This window comes from Aedes aegypti, chromosome 1 (assembly GCF_002204515.2).
Source record: "Aedes aegypti strain LVP_AGWG chromosome 1, AaegL5.0 Primary Assembly, whole genome shotgun sequence".
NCBI lineage: Eukaryota > Metazoa > Arthropoda > Insecta > Diptera > Culicidae > Aedes > Aedes aegypti.
The window spans coordinates 5,965,363-5,981,654 of record NC_035107.1 but is presented as its reverse complement, the minus strand read 5'-3'; the positions used below and the strand labels follow the sequence as shown (position 1 = coordinate 5,981,654).

Below are 16,292 nucleotides of genomic sequence, written 5' to 3'. Positions count from 1 at the left end.
AGAGGCAATAATAGAAACATTCATAGAAATTATCTCATACCAATATGATTGTAACTAACTGGAATTAATATGCAAAATAATAAAATTTTTACTGTAACTACTTTCTTTCGATATGTATACACTTGCAACATTGAATATTTTGTTTTTATGTATATTTTCAGTGAGGGCGCTGAGACAATAAAGTGCTAATAATTTAGTAATGGTACAACAGTCATTCTAATATATATGAGATGACTTCCCAAAGTGTGGGAGGAACGACTTGAAAACATTCTTGTTTATATAACTAGCATCGAAACAATATTTCAAACCACATTCCAGTATCTACAGATCCAGCGCTAAAAATAAAATTGCGTGAACCAGAAAAAAAATAAAAAGCAACAAAATATTCACATATAGGGAAAGTGTACCAGTTATGGCCATAGTGGTTCCCTATTTTGCCATATGAGAAATTTTGACAACTTTCACATCTTAAATCTTCTGAATGTTTTAACATCAAGATATATCTCAAATCTAACTTCTACAACACACAAAACTTTACAAAATTTGGAGACATTAAAGTTATTACGTATAGCGAAATAGGGAACCACTATGTCCATAACTGGTACACCTACCCTAAAGCATTATAAATTTCTCAGATATTATTTTTGGAAACAATAGGTTGATTGCATAAGTGACATGTTCGTTATTCGGTTTTGATAGAGATTTGATGTGAAATTGGCATAATTAATAAGTATTACTGGTATTTATTAATTATGTACATTAACTGCACTTCGAAAAGTGTTTAAAGGTTTTTTATGATATATGAGCAACTCTGAGCAGAGAATCATCTTCAGTTGGAAATTAATAATCCTGATATATTGCTTTCAGTTTATTGATTTCATGGTCCTTTTCAATAAAATATCACACATTTAGGTTATTCTTGGACACGGAAAGATAGATAGAGTAAGGTGGGACAAAAGTTCGACCTTAGTGGTATAATCAAAGTTTCCAGGAAAACAATAGCAGTTAAAACAAAACAAATACCATACAGTGAACCTTCAACATATGGGCTATAATTTTGCTGAACAAACTTGTGTCAAAATATTTACCCATTTTTAGTTATAACAGTTATAATAGTTATAATAGTCTGTATCGTTCCACGTTTTGCCGCGTACCTTGCTGCAGCATTGCAGCCCGCGCTGCATTCTTCTCCTCTAAAACCTCCTGGCACTCCTCGTCGAACCAATCGTTTCTTGAGCTCCGTTCCACATATCCGACAATGCTTTTGGCAGCGTCGTTGATGGCTGCTTTGACTGTCCTCCAGCAGTCCTCAAGGGGGGTGCTATCGAGCTCACCCTCATCCGGCAACGCTGCCTCAAGATGCTGCGCGTACGCATTGGCGACATCCGGTTGTTTCAGCCGCTCGAGATTGTACCGGGACGGGCGTCGGTACCGTACATCATTGATGACGGATAGTTTTGGGCGCAGTTTCACCATCACCAGGTAGTGGTCGGAGTCAATGTTAGCGCCACGATAGGTTCTGACGTCGGTTATGTCGGAGAAGTGCCGTCCATCGATCAAAACGTGATCGATTTGCGATTCTGTCTGCTGAGGTGATCTCCAGGTGTACCGATACGGGAGGCTGTGCTGGAAATAGGTGCTACGAATGGCCATATTCTTGGAGGAGGCAAAATCTATCAGTCGTAGGCCGTTCTCGTTCGTCAGCCGGTGGGCGCTGAACTTTCCAATCGTCGGTCTGAACTCCTCCTCCTGCCCAACCTAAGCGTTCAAATCTCCTATGATGATCTTGACGTCGTGGCTTGGGCAGCGGTCGTACTCGCGTTCGAGCTGCGCGTAAAATGTGTCCTTGTCATCATCAGTGCTTCCAAAGTGTGGGCTATGCACGTTGATTATGCTAAAGCTAAAAAATCGGCCTTTGATTCTTAACTTGCACATTCGTTCATTGATCGGCCACCACCCGATCACGCGCCTTTGCATATCACCCATCACTATGAAAGCTGTTCCCAGCTCGCGTGTGTTGACGCAGCTCTGGTAGATGGTATGATTACCTCTAAACGTTCGCACCAATGCTCCTGCCCAGCACACCTCCTGCAGTGCTACGATGTCGAAACCGCGAGTCTTCAGTACATCGGAGAGTATGCGAGTACTTCCAATGAAGTTGAGAGATTTGCAGTTCCACGTAACGAGTTTCCAATCGCTAGTCCTTTTTCGTCGCTGTGGTCTTCGCCGATTGTTCCGGTCCGTATTCTCTCGTTGATGTTCCTGTGCTGATGTGTTTTTACGGTTGGCTTGCAGGGCCTGACACCAACCCCCTAGATTTCCGGAGGACCATTCCCCCTAAATGTTCGGAGGGCCATAGTGCGCAGTTTAGCTTAGAGTTCTTCTCTGGCACTCGGACGATGATCAGCCGCCCCTGACATGGGGAACAGACGCTGTTGTGAGCCGCTCCTAACATGGAGTACAGACGCTCCAGGTTTGCAAAAGCAAAAGCAAACCCCCCCCCCCTTTCCTGTCAGCATACGACCAACGTTCCCACCGGGTGTTGGTTAAATAACCGATTTTCCCCAAGGTTACTCGTACCCCGGCCAGTACCACGAGGAGGTAGGGATAGGAGTTGCTGGGCAAGAGGCTATGAACCGCACAAAGGGGTCTATTTTATTCATGCAGGTACGCGAGGTACCAATGGTACGCCATGCCCAGCCATTTACCGCGCCAGGAACACTAAGTCAAGTCGGGTAAAAAAAAGCAATTTTGTTTTTTGGGACATGTCTTGTTATGTTTATGTATTTTCAATGGAATTCATTTTAATTTGCATAAATAACTAAGATCTAATATCCGACTTTATAAATTAAGAGTACCGGATGTGGCCCTGAAGAACCGACTATAGATTTGTTGGATACTAAACCGTTTTAACTCTCTAAGGGCTGATTTCTTCACCCCCACTTAAGGTTTAAACCTAGTTGAATCATATGGGTAAACGTGGTTTACGGCTTAAGCGAAGGTGAAGAAACCGACCCTTAAAATAGAGATCAAACATAATAGGTCACTTAAATCCGTTCCCACAGGATCAATCAAATCCAGGACACATGGTTGTCCAATTCAATTGTTTCTTAAAAAGTTTACGATAATTCGTTTTTCTTTAAACTCCTTGATATAGTGGTCACATAGGCATAGAAGCATAGAATCATTTTCACCCAACCTGACCCACCGGAATAACTCTGGTTACAGGAACATTCCCGAGATCCTTTGACCACTTTTAGAAACTAGATAAGTGTGTACTAGTAAACTGACAAAAAATAATTTAAATCCGTTATGTATTCGCTGAGCGGTGAGAGATTTAGTTTTTGTTTTTTTTTTTTCACTCAGGCCTATAAGGGTTAGTAATCTTTTGGGACTTTGAAAGCTCCTTGGACATTACATAGGATCCACTGTGAAGCCCTTGGGAACTCTTTGTCAACGCCTTGTAATCTTCTGTGAGTCTCACATGCAAACTTCTAGAAAACCCTTGAAACCACAATTCTCATTTAGTACACGGCTTGTCGTGTAGGATAAGTATGGTAAATTGAGGAAAAAATGCCGAGTCGTATCCACAAAGGTCATTTACCACATACTTCTGGTAATCGTAGCTGTATAACTGATGATGTTTCTGTTCGAATTTACGCCAGCACGCCTCTCTAATGTTGGTCTCCATAGACGGATTGTGTCCCCGTCGATAGAAACGCTTTGTAATGACAGTTTGATGGGCCGTCGTGAGATATTGTTTTGAACCATCCATTGTGCAGGTCATAGTGAATTCAAAGGTGCAAGTACTAATCATTTGACTCGCATGATATGCTTTGGTGTCGAAATCGAAATGTCCCCTATGCAAGGTTCCCCCGGGGCACTTGGCGGCGCCATGAGTGGCCAAATCTGTACAAGACTCTTTCTCAATTTATAATAGGGTATTTTATGATAAGCTAGGGAGAAAACAATATTGCGCGACATATTTTGAGTGAATAAATTGTTTGATCCCAATTCGGATCCACTACCGGCACCGATTCCGGGGAAATGGCCATATCTTGGTTGTTTCTGGATCGATCTTAATACTTGGCGCACCAATCGCTTCAGAATTTGATCTTCTATCTTCATGTGTAGTAAAATTTTGAATTTTTAGCCAAGACCTTTGCTAAAAACATGTCATAATTTTACTGCATAAGACATGCTTCCGGAAATCCGGATTATCACCGGTATCCGGTGGTCATAGTTCATCTCCGTGGATGCACCTCAAAACTAGATTAGTTGACCCGTCCATTACTTCTTAAAGAATTGAAATCGGTCAATTTTTGTCAAAGTTACAGCATTCCAAAGTTGGCCCAATTTTTGCCTGTCCCAGTTATTTTGACAACCCCCTGTATATCAAATATTCCATCATTTGCGATACTTTAAAAATGGGGAGGGTGCAAAAAAAAGGGGGGAGGGCTTCCTGCAAATCTTATTACAACTCTTCATATTGGACTTAACGTTCAAAACATTATATGGTACATGAATTCCGCTGTCCTGAATATAAAACACTGTGTCGGTTTATTGATCAGATTAGATTTTTAAATAAAAAATGCAAAAAGTTCAAGTATATTTTAAAAAATGACTTGGGGTAGACACGAACATTCTGAAAACGCCATTATTTTGTTTATTTTTATACTTTCAAGCCCGGGTTGTCCGGTCTCTGTGCATTCAGATCGACTTTTTTGTCGAACAGTGTTATCAAATTATATATTATTACCATCATTCAAAGGTAGTATTCATGCAGATTTAAAATTAATTGTAATACTTAATACTAGTGCTATTTAATAGGAATCTACTGGTCGAAAGACAATCATGCACACCAGAAGTGATTGATAAAACTTATGAACTATTGTAGTTAGATTAATTTTAAAATCATGCAATTACTTAAAGTTAACTTAAATATTACAGTACGATTGTTACGACGATCGATAGTATGGCTAGGGAACAGACTATGAAAGAATCTGTATTGGAACTGGTTCTCCGACCCAACATTAGACTGGTTCAAATACTGAAAAGACTGAATCCGACACAAAATCGGTACTAAACGTAAGTGAATCAAGACAACTTTAGGTAACAAATAACGAAGATGACAGACGTATTGAACCTTATATTGAGCAAACGTCACACTATACAATGAACACAAAGATGAATTTGTTAAAAATCAATAATTTTCCACAGGAAAATAATAATTATCCGGATTGGAATCAAACTTCAGTCTCCGGTTGTTCAACTTCCGGGATTATTATAACGGAACCCCCGAATTCGGTTGGCAATTTTCAACAGTTTCTGTGTATTGAATGAAAACTATGAGTGGATTTCAATGCCGATTACTTACATAATATTTTGGCACAATCTTAGCACATCTACACATAATGTTGGCTAACACATATCTACCTTGGGATGATCTTCAATGTGCCCGCAGATCACTTCTTCATCTTCTTGGATAGCCTTAGTTCTATTGATGAAACACGTAAAGAATGAATCTTACTTCCTTACAAAAAGAAAAGAACAGATGTGTGCATTGGTTAAAAGATCGTGCAAGGTTGCCTTAGTATGGGTCCCCTTACATAACTTAATTTATGACAAAGAGAAGGCAGCAGAGTCTCACACGATGATTTTTTTCATTTACTTAGTATGACAAAATTCGCATCACAGTTGGCAATGCTATTGGCTGAATGGCCAACTAGGACGGTGGTTACAGTCCATAATCCCTAGATTATCCTTGCTAGTGTGGTGAAAAGGTTTGGATGTTAGTCGAGATTTCATGTAATAGGTGTGGTTCCGGTTATGACGACATTGATTACGTAGTTTGGCAATGCCTTCAGAGAGCAACCCCTTGTTGGTTGGGTACCGATGATTTTAAGTATGTGGTCGCAATTCACGATGTCCTCTGCTTGTCTTGTATAAAAGTTTAATTCTCTTGCGTTCTCCTTCCTAGTTTGTTTTTTTTTTGTGGGTTGACCCTTTGTGTTGTATTAAGGATCCTACCCAACTAACAATTCAGAGCCACAAACAAGCATGCATGTTTAATTATTGTTCAATAATGGTAATGACAGCTGAATAAAAATTTTGCTCTATAAAGAGCTGAGAAGGTGCTTTTTTAACACAAACTTAGGTCAATGTTCAACGTTATGCATTAGAATGAACAAAAGTTGAATCGCCACTTATTAAACGTTTCCAAAGATTCTCATTCGACTAGTCAAGATTGTTTTACTAATGAGCTGAACAAGACATGTTTCCCCCAATTAAAAAGCCAATATTCCATCAAACATAAGTATATGTATAAAAGGATATTCAGAAGACGAAGAAACGTTTTACTTGCGTCGCACTTCAGCTATTTCCACATGTTTAACACAAGCATGGATAAGAGCTGAATAAGAATCTTATAAAATTCTAACTCAGCTTCAGTATATTATAAGAACAGTTGATCTAATAGAGGCCAAAATGATGATTAACAAACACATTGTTCAGCAATAAATAAGCCTTGTAAAAGCGATCACACTATAGCTAAATTTCATAAAATGGTCAAAAAATCCGAAATTCGTGTTGAGTTCCGAATGCATTTCGAAGCTTATAACTTATGCTTTCTCAAAACTTTTTAAAAAGTCGTTCAGAAAATAAACATGGTCAGCCTCCAGAAATGTAGGATTATTCCTAGTAGGAGCGAAGCACTGACAAACAAAGCGTGATATCGACTTAATTGACGTAAAAGATCTGAAGACAACATTGTTTGTTTTTTGTATGTAGTTAATTTTAGATATCGTTTCCAGATCTTTTATATATTATATCTATCAAGTAAATATCACTTTTTGCTATCCATATAATTTGCTATAGCTAAGCTTTTTTCGCCTGCTCGGGATGTTCTTCCGTACAAGAAATGTGAAAATTTCTTTGACACAACTGAATAGTGCGATCTACGAAAAATGATTTACTTGGCCATTTCTGAAAAAAAATCCCACGCGTCGAGATATTCAAACATTTTTCTATTCGGGCGCATAGTCCTCAAAACACTTCAAATGATTTAAATATATTCATACAGAGGACTATTTCTTTAATGCATTATAGGTTTATGAAAAATACAAATCAATAATGTAATTAAATAATACAAATATAATTTATAAAATCAATTAATTTCAATTTAAGTTAATGAATCATTCAAAGCTAAAATAGCCGACTGAACTCAGCTTGGATCAGCACTAAACAGCAGCTCAATAATATGCTTGTTCAGTTGTTGATTAGCGTACCATGTGTTGATTGAGATGATGTCGAATAGAAGCTCAAACATGATCAATATTCAGCTATGAGAGGTTTATATTTTGCACTGGACAATTTATTCATCAATTCTAGGATGGCGCAGATGGCAAGGCATACCGATGACGATTGGAAGGTCTCGAGTTCGAATCCAGTATCCAGGCGATTTTTAAATATGGTTGTTATATCATGATAATTGTGTACACTTCATTTGAAGCGCCTAGAAAAATATTTTTTTGTTTTTTATTTGTTTTTAATTATTTTTGGACCAGTCGTATAAAAGCTGAACTAAATGCCTGTAAAACGTTTTAAAAGCTGAAAAATAAAGTTGGAATTCAACGACATGCTTTAAAGTTTCTCCAAATTTGTGTGAACAACGCCTGAACAAAGGTTGGCTATGAAAATTATTAAAATGTTATTAAACATAATGCTGAATAAAACTGCCATAATGGTGTTTGTTAAATGAGTGAATGTTAGTTGGGTAGCCACTCGGCAGACGAATACCGGCAAGAAATTGGTAGAGAAACTTTGAAGTAGATGGAGTACCGTGTACCTTTTAATTCCGCTCCTAAATGCTTATCTTTGACAGATACGCGTATTTCGACTACCACTTGCAGTCTTCTTCAGTGTCAGTTACTCGTATACACTGGATACTGGAGTGGATACGAGTAACTGACACTGAAGAAGACTGCAAGTGGTAGTCGAAATACGCGTATTTGTCAAAGATAAGCATTTAGGAGCGGAATTAAAAGGTACACGGTACTCCATCTACTTCAAAGTTTCTCTATTTGAGATTCTGCTCAGAGGATTCGAACATTCATTAAAGAGAAGAAATTGGTATCAACACCATAAAGCAAAAATCGATCTATCACGAATGAGCTGCAGGGAATCATGACCTTACTTAGAAAATTGTGATCACTTACTGTCACTAGTGCCCAGGCTCCATACCGTACTAATTTTGGTACTGAAAAAGTCAATTGGTTGTAAATAATACAAAAATGAATTTCGGCTCCGTAAAGCAATAAACGCAATTGAGCCTCAAATAAATGAACTAGTGAACAAAATAGCTCTACTTGTCGATGTTGAAAACATTTTCGTGTGGCAGGTACGAAGATACTCTATGCCCTGGGAAGTCGAGAAAATTTCCAACCGAAAAGATCCTCGACCTGTGGGATTCGAACCCACGACCCTCAGCTTGGTCTTGCTGAATAGCTGCGCGTTTACCGCTACGGCTATCTGGGCCCAAGTATACCAACATTAAAATTGAATATGATGAAATGATAAAAAATGATGAATCTTACGCGATTCCATTGTTAGCGGAATTTGGGGCAAATGTGCCACCCCTGATTTTTAGTTTTTATAAAAAACTAAAACTATATTTTTTCTTTGAGCTTAACAATATGTTCCCTCATAGTTCATAATACAATGAGCAAAATATGACGAAAATTGCTCTATTTTTCACGTACTTACATCGACTTTTGTAAAAACCATCAAATTTCAGTGATTTTTTCTCTGATTTAGATGTTTCTAAAAAGCATGGTGAGATTTAAATTATTAACAGATTTTCCAAACGTACTGTACATCGTGAAGCTATATGAATGTGTAAGTAATTGTAGCATTCGAACGAAAAAAACGTTTTGTTTTACATATGAAATCCATTTTGGTTGAAATCTATACTTTTTGGGGCAAGTATGCCACCTATTTGGTATTCAAAAATGATTGGAATTGAAATTCATAAAAATTTAAACATCATCAACAAAATCATAATAATAAACTAAATTGGTTTCTGAAGTGTAGAAGGGGAATAGCGAACATTTTTGTTTGCTTAGTGTTTTTTTTCTCCAAATATTCGATAATTATATGGTTTTTGTCGTTTTAAGAACTGTTTTATTTATTTTCATCAATATTTTACCGTTATTCAGTGCTGATCTAGTGTAATATTATACAGTTCCTCCGTAATGAAAGGTTAATTCATAAATCGTATTGAATGGAGACACAAATAACGATTTCAGCAATTCGAATTGACTAGTAGAGAGTTCCGCATGTGATGAACCTGATTATAAAGCATCCCCTTATTACGGTAAACTTAAAAATATTTTTAAAATTATCAATTAGGCTCTGCAAAGCATCATCAATATTAACAGGAAATAAAGAAAATTTCATTACAAGCAGAATTACATGAAAATTCATTAGGTGGTCGTCTTGCCCCATAGTGTTGAAAATTAGGTATTTTTTGATGATATTTAAGGAGCTCCAAAACTATTGAGCATTTTGCACCTTATTAGACTACTGTGCAGAAAATTTTTGCTCAGTGAATATTTGTACTCCTCACACATTAGTTTGGCAGCATGCTTGGAGACTAATTTTTTTGCCTTTGGTTTGATTTTGTGTGCCAAAAATTGACTCATCCACCGGTGAATTAAATTCATTCAGTCCAGGAATGCAATCCGAACATTGCTAGAAACGCCACCGAATGCTACAGTGCCCAGTGCAGAGAAACAAGTTAGGTTCGTTTCTCAACGTACTTGGGTGAACCATTAGAGAACGACGTAGACCAAGTTGCTGAAGGATCTTCCGTTAGCAAGAATGCCGAACCACTAAACGATTACGTCCTGAATCTGCGGGAAACAGATCTGATTCTGAGGACGATTTGGATGACTCAATTATTTTAGATCCAACAAACAATATCTTCTCGAAGAAAAAACTTCCCAATGAGCTTTACCAGCAGCTGTATTGGCTGTTCAAAGACCATGCTAAAGGAACAATGTAAAATAGTTCTGCTAGTGGTGTGTAGCTGGCAATACGGTGGAGACCTTTTTACATGCTTATTGCGTTGTAATAAGCATAACCATAAAGGTACTTTCATGCATTTTATTTGATTGCTTTGAATTATTTTGGATCGTCATTAGCTTTTAAACCACACGCCTGCTAAGTTAGTGTGTGTGCAAATTGTATGCAGCACATAAATAATTTCTCTCGAATCTAAAAATTCGTAGAATGGTCAATAATACTTTTTGAAATTATTTTCTTTTTAAATGGCACTGTGCTTATAGAAAGATGTGAAACTAACATCATGAGGCTAAATTTGTGGGTTTTTTAAGCTTTAAGCTAAATATGCTGTTCCGCTCAAGAAAAGTAAAAATTTCTGCCCAAGAAATGGTCAAGAAATTTCCTACAGTGAGCTCCATTTGAATTGACATTTCTTTTCAACTGCGTACTGCGATCGAAGAAAAATGCTTTTCTTGAGCATTTCTTGCAAGAAATTTCCCACGGATCGAGATAGGCGATTACTTTTCTGTTGAAGTGCATACTTCGCTTTAGACAAAGTTAGAGAACAATTTGCTTAAGGTGACACACTTGCCCCAAATCCCGCTTCTACAAGCGACAATATGATCAAGATGCATTGTTTCATTAATATGCATTTACTTACACTCGTTGGACAAGCGAACAGCACTTATTTGTTCTGAAATATTAGAATTATAAGAGGAAAACGGATTTACAGTACAATGTAATTAAAATAAATGATATAAACACTTGATTATCTCCCGTAGAAATCTGTAAGTGTCAACGGAGTTATAAAGTAAAAGAAAATGTTAATTTTGGTATTTCGTTTGCTTCAATGTAAAAATTTGTAAATGGCTCTCTAAAACTCTATACGTAATAAAAACATATATAGAAGTTAATATATGAATCTAAACATCTTTTATGATACTTAATAATTTAAGTTAATTGTTGATATTTCAATAATACTTGGACACATCAAAACATATCAGACACAGATAAATTATCTCCAACAAAATAGACACACCACCAATTCTGCCGCATCGCACCAAAATTGCTCCCGAATGCCATCTAGCGAAGGCTTTCCGACAACACATGGCATAAAGTTTTCCCACAAAGCTCCCAAGAGGCATGAGCTTTTTTCCATTCTGCTCCCGCTCACCACCTAATTCCATCGTCAATTTGTTCGCCATCATCCGAAACGACATCCCAAATGCTCATGTCGATTGGAGCAAGAAGCAATACATCAACTCATGGAAACCAATCCGGTGGTGGAGATGAAGGTAGGAGGGGGGAGCTTAGCTAAACAACGACACTTTAATTAGCTCTGGGAAATGATCGATGCAAACGAGGGGAATAATTGCCATTACATCATTCCTCAGACCCTCCCCTAGTGGAAAGGAGGACCCGTTGCTGGTGTTGCTGTCATCTAAACGTCACCACCATTCCACCAAATGTTTTTCCCAAGTGAGATTTACTCGGAACGGAATCTAAGCAAGCACAGCAACAGCATCAGCATCAAGCAGCCGGGAAACCAAGAAGAGCGGAAAACGATCAAATTTCCTTCTTGCCATTCGCGAAGCAATTGCGGAAGTTGTTTCTCTTGTTGTGCTTCTGCCGTTGGAGTTCTTCTTTGGCTGTGCTTCAGCCTCCCTCAGTGAATCGTTGGGGACGTGGATAGTAAAGAAATGTTTACCCTTGCAGAGGTTGCGGAGAACCCCTTTGCGATTACCGATCCGTTTTCTGATATCTCGGAACATGATTATTATTATACGTGTCAATTAATTACTTATGACACTGAATCCATATCAAACCCCAACATATAACATCAGAATATCCTATCACTTTATTTGAGGGGAAACCTTAATACAAGTGAGACAAACAAACAAACAAAGCAGGCGAAAAGATGCTGCTCAGTTGCCGTAGAGACGAGATTTGTAATGCGGAAACCTACTGCGATGCGATGCGAGAACGAGAACGGCATGTGAGAATAAAATCACTCAATGGCGTGGAAATATCGAGTGGGAGGGAATGCGGTGGACCAAGAATAGAAAAAAAGTACTTTGCTCTGCTCTTTCAGCTCGGTCGGAAGGGTTTTCTCGGTGGTTCGGACGGACCAACTGTCCGTCACAACCGAATGGGGGGAAAGGAACGGACGGAGGGCGGCACCGAGAGTACACAAAATTCGACCAACACCGAGAATAGGGTAATGGAACACGTAGCCGTAGGGTATAAATAGAAAAATTATAAATACACTAAAAGCGCTAAAATAGCCAGGGAACGACTTAAATACATTTCAATATCACTGCTCTTCGCGTTCTCTCATCGCGTAGCCGGCTGCTGTTGTACATTACAGGTCGGAGTGTTTGTATGGGTCGTGTGGTCGAGCACTGTAAGTGGGTACCGAGGGCAAACAGTTTTCGAATCAGCGGCGGAGATTTTAACACAGGATGGTACAAACACTTGAACATGATTGATCAATCACGGGTTTAAAACATGTGTTATCGTGAAATGGGGAAAACATATTTTTTGACTTTCAATAAATGTGTAATTGAATTACAGTAATGTTTATCTTAAAGCGGTCAAAAATATTAAATTAATCAATAAATAAGATACAGGCATAGTGAACGAATAGTGTTGAATCATTAAAATCGCCGTTTTCTTAAAATTTGTATGGACTAAGTCAAATATCTGTATCTCAAAAGTCAATATCTAAATATCTACAGCAGAGTCATAGTAACAATAGATTTTCATGGCTAACCTGATAGTCCTGCAACCACTTCAGCTATAATCTTGTGTTTTATATTTCAACTATCTGCCAATCTATATGGTCGCTTCAAAAAGATGTGGAGAGTAAACTGTACTCAGTGATAGAAACCAGGCATTGAAGATGTGAGCGAGCACTGTGAGCGCGATCCTGCAATAATCATAGTACCCACCGTCTGTGAGCGAACTATGCTGCTCGCTCGGACTCCAATGAATGATCACGGAAGTTCGTTGCCATGATAAACAATGAACTGGAGTTTTTACATAACTCAATCGAAGTATGCTTTTTCAAATTACAATCTGAGTTAACCTGACATCAAGTGAATGAAAAACAGCGAATGTTCAAAATGTCACGCAAATCCGCGCGTTGCTCAAGTGACGTGATGCTGAAAGCTGACGCTGCAGGTATTCCAAAAAAATGGTTTTAATCCTACAGTCTAGACTGATAAAATTATGAATTTTGTATACCAATTCTAGGTCCTTCATCCGTACTTTATAACATCATAGAGCTTGGCGATCATTTTGCAGGGGAACAACCACCATAAAAACCCGCAGCGCTTCGATAGTACCAGAGAGTTATTATCGTTTAATTGGTGTAATAAAAATCAACTTAACTTGTATTTTCTGTAGTATTTAATCTGATCAATTTCCAATTTTTATCTTTATATAATCAGTTCACGTTTAACGTATACATTGTCAGCAAAAACGGTATAAATGTAATTGTGAATGTGCGCATTGCTATCTTCGAACTTTCTGCAAGATACTGTTTTCTTCAAATAGAACATTTACAAAGTTTAGATTTTTTGGTATTATTTTCTTAGCATTACAGTGTTGATGTCCATGGGATGAGAAGGAGGATAATTTATATTAAAGGGAATGTACGAAAGCTCACTTCACCATAGATTTTTGGGATCGATCTGCTCCTTGTTTTGTTCACATAGTAGGTAAATTGACGTATCAGATAGATTGTAGACAAAACAAAATAACTCTTCAGCCGTAGGCACAGTCTAGATCAGAAAACTTTTCGATTTAGATCAAACAGTGAAAACGAATCGTTGATACCGGTTTCACACCACTTTCGAAAATTACCCTGGTCCATTTCAGGGAGATTGCATATTACCAAATTATTTCCGTTCAACCAATAGGAAATAACACATAGATGACCCGATTTTGTCAGCCTCTTTTTCGGGAAGATGAACAATAAGTTGAAGGGACGGGCTGCATTATTTTACTCCAAAATACAATTACCACATTATGTTTTCAAAATGGCCAAAAAGTAGTTATTTGTCAATAAGATCAGTTGATTTTTTATTGATGAGCGACGACAATCAGATGCGCCTCTGAAGATGAACATCAAAGTTCACCGATCGGTGTTGCTCACGGCCTACCTCTGTAATGAGCATCAAATTAGCATGAAATCGTCCGATTTTTGCTCATGAGCTGAACTTTTTCAATGCCTGATAGAAACTGCATAAAACTCAGATAATTTATTACATTGCTCTAAAAGCTATTGAGTAGTACTTATGTAGCTCGTTGTTTCTAAGTACATAAAAGGATCAACTCGTTTTTAAGAAGTACTGTGATAAAGAGAACTAGTCTACTGTCTAGTGATGATAGTTTGGATATTTATTCATTCACTTGATCAGGATCAACGAGTAAGTTATTTTGTTACCAATGGCTTTTAACCTTTTAAAGTTTTCCGTCCAATAATTGGTGCGGAGAGCCTTCACTCCGCCAACAATGTCAATGTCCTAAGATTAGTAACTTTCACCGCAACTAGAGAGGTGGCCATCAGCTGTACCTACTTTGCACGCAAAGACATTCTGAAGCACACCTGAATGCACCCAAATGGCGAGCTATGCAACCAAATAGACAACGTTTTGGTGTAAGGCCGGCATTTTTCGGATGTCATCGATGTGAAGACTTCCAAAGGTCAAAACATCAACTCTGATCACTATCACGTTATCAGTAAGATTCGTGCACGGTTGTCTACCGTGGCGAGCACAAAAGCATTGCGTTTCAATATTCGGCGTTTGTCATCAAATGATGTAGCAGTCGAATACCGCCGGAAGCTTGATGAGTGGTTAAGGGAAGCCAACGTAGATCAACAATCTGTCCTCAGAGCGGTGAGCACAGCAGCGCGAGAGGTTATAGGTACTACACAGAGACGACCTAGGAACGGAATCATCAAACCAAGATAAGGAATGCCAAAAGGTGCCAGATTAGGAGAATGTTGCAAGCATTGATAAGTTACGATAATACAACTTGCAGATCCACCATCTGTTTATTGATTTAAGGCGACGTACGATTCAGTGCAGAGAAAAGGGCTATGACATAGAACATGGTTTTCCGACGAAACTTATTAGACTGATTCGTAAAACGTTAGATGGATCGAAATCAAGTGAGCGGATTGCGGATGATATTTTGACCTCCTTTGTAACCTGTACTGAAGGAAGAAGATGCGCTTTCGAACCTTTTGTTCCACATTGCCCTCGAATGAGCCATTAGAAGAACAGGTGTGCAAGGAAGCGGAACCATCGTTACACGGTAGCATGTGCTCCTAGGTTTTGCGATATCGATTTAATAGGAATCAATCGTCGACGCGTGGAAGAGGCATTCATACATTCAAAAGGGAGATTGCGAGGAATGGACTAACCATCAATACGGGCAAAACAAAGTACATGATCGCCAGTAGACGACGTGGTTCCAATCGTGATGTTGATAATGGAGTCTTGCTAGGTGGTGAACGATTTGGAAGAATGGGAAGAATTCGTTTACCTTGGTACACTAGTGGCATGCGATAATGATGTTACACGCGAGATGAAAAGGCGTCTTGCAGCTGCGAATATGACTTTTTACGGGCTCCGTAACCAGCCTGAAGACGAAGAATTCGCGCTATACAAAACTTATGATCCTATATGAATCTTGGACGTTAAAAAAGGTCGACCGGAAAGCGTTCTGGGTGTTTGAACGTAAGATGCTGCGTACAATACTCGGCGGTTAACAAAAAATAAGGCAATCATGAGATGTACCAAGTGTTAAAAGCTTGATAATAGCTCATAAAACACGGCAGGCGGCGTTGGGCTCAGGTACTCATGGTTTTGCGATATCGATTTAATAGGAATCAATCGTCGACGCGTGGAAGAGGCATTCATACATTCAAAAGGGAGATTGCGAGGAATGGACTAACCATCAATACGGGCAAAACAAAGTACATGATCGCCAGTAGACGACGTGGTTCCAATCGTGATGTTGATAATGGAGTCTTGCTAGGTGGTGAACGATTTGGAAGAATGGGAAGAATTCGTTTACCTTGGTACACTAGTGGCATGCGATAATGATGTTACACGCGAGATGAAAAGGCGTCTTGCAGCTGCGAATATGACTTTTTACGGGCTCCGTAACCAGCCTGAAGACGAAGAATTCGCGCTATACAAAACTTATGATCCTAT

The 16,292-nt window shown here is 38.5% G+C and overlaps 1 protein-coding gene and 1 long non-coding RNA gene across 7 annotated transcripts in view; both read left to right on the top strand.

The window, feature by feature from the left end:
* LOC5572028 (potassium voltage-gated channel protein Shaker) overlaps positions 1–16,292 on the top strand; it is a 544,814-nt gene that overhangs the window by 312,758 nt on the left and 215,764 nt on the right. The window lies entirely within an intron of this gene.
* On the top strand, positions 12,956–13,460 carry LOC110674730. The gene is made up of 2 exons (XR_002499137.1): positions 12,956–13,245; positions 13,318–13,460. It is a non-coding gene; the product is annotated as an uncharacterized LOC110674730 (long non-coding RNA).